Here is a 4694-nt window from a genome sequence, read left to right on the forward strand (position 1 = left end):
AGTCTCGCCATCCTTGCCTTTAAGGAGCATCCTGGCCGCACTTCTTCCAAGACAGGTTTGTTCGTTCTTTTGGCAGTCCATGGTATACTCAATATTCTTTGCCAACACAACAATTCAAAAGCATCAACTCTTCTTTGGTCTTCCTTATCCGTTGTCCAGTTTTCACATGCATATGATGTGATTGAAAATACCATGGCTTGGGTCAGGCGCACCTTAGTCTTCAGGGTGGCATCTTTGCTCTTCAACACTTCGAAGAGGTCCTTTGCAGCAGATTTGCCCAATGCAATGCGTCTTTTGATTTCTTGATTGCTGCTTCCATGGGTGTTGATTGTGGAGCCAAGTAAAATGAAATCCTTGACAACTTCCATCTTTTATCCTTTTATCATGATGTTGCTCATTGGTCCAGTTGTGTGGATTTTTGTTTTCTTTATGTTGAGCTGTAATCCATACTGAAGGCTGTGGTCTTTGATCTTCATTAGTAAGTGCTTCAAGTCCTCTCCACTTTCAGCAAGCAAGGTTGTGTCATCTGCATAACGCAGGTTGTTAATGAGTCTTCCTCCAATCCTTATGCCCCTTTCTTCTTCATATAGTCCAGCTTCCTGGATTATTTGTTCAGCATACTGATTAAATAGGTATGGCGAAAGAATACAACCCTAACACACACCTTTCCTGACTTTAACCAATCATTATCCCCTTGTTCTGTCCAAACAACTGCCTCTTGATCTATGTAAAGGTTCCTCATGAGCACAATTAAATGTTCTGGAACTCCCATTCTTCGCAATGTTATCCATAGTTTGTTATGATCTGCACAATCGGTTGCCTTTGCATAGTCAATAAAACACAGGTAAACATCCTTCTGGTATTCTCTGCTTTCAGCCAGGATCCATCTGACATCAGCAATGATATCCCTGGTTCCTCGTCCTCTTCTGAAACTGGCCTGAATTTCTGGCAGTTCCCTGTCAATATACTGCTACAGCCACTTTTGAATGATCTTCAGCAAAATTTTGCTTGTGTGTGATATTAATGATATTGTTCTATAATTTCCACATTCAGTTGGATCACCTTTCTTGGGAATAGGCATAAATATGGATCTCTTCCAGTCAATTGGAAAGGAAGCTGTCTTCCATATTTCTTGGCATAGACAAGTGAGCACCTCCAGTGCTGCATCTGTTTGTTGAAACATCTCAATTGATATTCCATCAATTCCTGGAGCCTTGTTTTTCACCAATGCCTTCAGAGCAGCTTGGACTTCTTCCTTCAGTACCATCGGTTCCTGATCATACGCCACCTCTTGAAATGGTTGAACATCGACTAATTTGTTTTGGTATAATGACTCTGTGTATTCCTTCCATCTTCTTTTGATGCTTCCTGTATTGTTCAATATTTTCCCCATGGAATCCTTCACTATTGCAGCTCGAGGCTTGAATTTTTTTTCAGTTCTTTCAGCTTGAGAAACGCCGAGCGTGTTCTTCCCTTTTGGTTTTCCATCTCCAGCTCTTTGCACATGTCTTTATAATACTTTACTTTGTCTTCTCGAGAGGCCCTTTGAAATCTTCTGTTCAGTTCTTTTACTTCATCAATTCTTCCATTTGCTTTAGCTTCTCAACGCTAAAGAGCAAGTTTCAGAGTCTCCTCTGACATCCATCTTGCTCTTTCTTCCTTTCCTGTCTTTTCAGTGACCTCTTGCTTTCTTCATGGATGATGTCCTTGATGTCATTCCACAACTCGTCTGGTCTTCGCTCACTAGCGTTCATATAATCAGGTAGCATATAATCAGGAAACGATAGTACTGAAGAGAGAGGTCCAAGCTCCACTGAAGGAATTGATGAAAAACAAGGCTCCAGGAATTGACAGAATACCAACTGAGATGTTTCAAGAAGTGGATGCAGCGCTGGAAGTGCTCACTCATCTATGCCACAAAATTTGGAAGATTGCTACCTGGCCAACGGCCTGGAAGAGATCCATATTTATGTCTATTCCAAAGAAAGGTGATACAACCTAATGTGGAAAGTGTCGAACAATATCATTAATATCACACAGAAGTAAAATTTTGCTGAAGCTCATTCAAAAGCAGTTCCAGCAGTACATTGACAGGGAACTGCCAGAAATTCAAGCCAGATTCAGAAAAGGACGTGGGAATAGGAATATTATTGCTGATGTCAGATGGATGCTGGCTGAAAACAGAGAATACTAGAAAGATGTTTACCTGTGTTTTATTGACTATGCAAAGGCATTTCACTGTGTGGATCATAACAAACTATAGGTAACACTGTGAAGAATGGGAATTCCAGAACACTTGACTGTGCTCATGAGGAATCTGTAAATAGATCAAGAGGCAGTCATTCCAACAGAACAAGGGGATACTGCGCAGTTCAAAGTCAGGAAAGGTGAACACCAGGGTTGAAAGTTTTCACCATACTTATTTAGTCTTTATGCTGGGCAAATAATCCAAGAAGCTGGACTATATGAAGAATGGGGTATCAGGATTGGAGGAAGACTCATCAACAACGTGCATTATGCAGATGACACAACCTTGCATGCTAAAAGTGAAGAGGGCTTGAAGCACTTACTGATGAAGACCAAAGAACATAGCCTTCAGTATGAATTATACCTCAACATAAAGCAAACAAAAATCCTCACAATTGGACCAATAAATAACATCATGATAAACAGAGAGAAGATTGAAGTTGTCAAGGATTTCATTTTACTCAAATCCACTATCAATACCGACGGATGTAGCAGTCAGGAAATCAAATGATGCATTGCAGTGGGCAAATCTGCTGCAAAAGATATCTTTATAGTGTAAAAATCAAAGACACCACCCTGAAGACTAAGGTGCACCTAAGATGTGTTTTCAATAGCCTTATATATTATATATATGTGAAAGCTGGACAATGAATAAGGAAGACTGAAGAAGAACTGATGCCTTTGAATTATGATGTTGGCGAAGAATATTGAATATACCATGGACCTCTAAAAGAATGAACATGTCTGTCTTGGAAGAAGTACAACAAGAATGCTCATTAGAAGCAAGGAGGGTGAAATTCTATCTTACATATTTTAGACATGTTATCAGGAGGGATCAGTCCACGGAGAAGGAGGTCATGCTTGGTAAAGTGGAGGGTCAGCAAAAAAGAGGAAGACCCTCAACAAGATGCGTTGGCAGTGGCTATAACAATGGGCTCAAGTATAACAATGATTGTGAGGGTGGCTCAAGCTCAGGCAGTGTTTCGATCTGTTATACATAGAGTCACTATTCGTCAGAATTGACTTCACCGAACCTAACAAAACAATAACAAAGGAAATGGAGAAATTTCTAGACACACACTACCTACCTAATCTAATATAAACTGAGATAAAGAATCCGAACGGACCCCTAACAAGAAAAGGGATTAAAGAGGTAATTTTAAAAAACTCCCAACAAAACAAAATCAATGGCCTGCAAGACTTCACAGGAGTATTCTAACAAAGATTTGGAGAAGGGCTCACATCAGTACTACTCGAAATATTTCACAGCATAAAAAAGGAAGGAATACTCCTGAAATCATTCTATGAAGCCAGCATAACCTTAATACAAAAGCCAAAGACACCACTAAAAAAGAAAATTACAGACCAATATCTTTCATGAATACAGATGGAAAAATTGGAAACAAAAGTCTAACGAATAGAATTTAGCATCATGTCTAAAAAATAATACACCACAACCAAGTGGGATTCATAGCAGGTATGCAAAGATGGTTCATGATTAGAAAATCAATTAATATAATCAATCACATAAGTAGAACAAAAGAAAGGAGTCACAAGATCATCCCAATTGACACACAAAAAAAGACATTTGATAAAGTCCAACTTCCATTCCACTCTGAATAAAAGAAAAATAGAAAGGAAATTCCTCAACATAATAAAGACACCCATACAAAACCAACAGCCAACATCATTCTCAATGGAGAGAGGCTAAAAACATTGCCCCTGAGAACAGGAACAAATCAAGGATTACCTTTATCAGTACTCCTATTTAACATTGTGCTGGAAGTCCTAGCTAGTGCAATAAGGCACGAAAAAGGAATAAAGGGCAATCAAATCGGAAAGAAAGAAGTAAAACTATCCCAATTCACAGATGATGTGGTCCTATAAATTGAGATCCCCACAGTATTCACAACAAAACCACTAGAACTAATAGAAAGATTCAGCAGAGTTGCAGGATACAAGATTGACATGCAAAAATCAGTTGGATTCCTATACACCAACAAAGACAATTTCAAAAAGGAAATCAGGAAAATAGTACAAATTATAATAGCTCCTAAGAAGATACAGGAAACTCTGGTGGTGTAGTGGTTAAGAGCTACACCTGCTAACCAAAAGGTCTGCAGTTCGAATCCACCAGGCTCTCCTTGGAAACTCTATGGGGCAGTTCTACTCTGTCCTATAGGTTCACTATGAGTCAGAATCAACTCAGTGGCAATGGGTTTGGATTTTTGGTTTTAAGAAGATATAATACTAAGGAATAAATCTAACCAGGGATGTAAAAGTCCTCTACAAAGAAAGGAAACTGCAGTGGTGTAGTGGTTAACTGCTATGGCTGCTAACAAAAAGGTTGGCAGTTTGAATCCACTGGCCACTCTTTGGAAACTCTATGGGGCAATTCTACTCTGTCCTATAGGGTCGCTATGAGTCAGAATCAAACTGACAGCAAT

The sequence above is a fragment of the Loxodonta africana genome, chromosome 7, assembly GCF_030014295.1.
Source record: "Loxodonta africana isolate mLoxAfr1 chromosome 7, mLoxAfr1.hap2, whole genome shotgun sequence".
NCBI classification, from domain to species: Eukaryota; Metazoa; Chordata; class Mammalia; order Proboscidea; family Elephantidae; genus Loxodonta; species Loxodonta africana.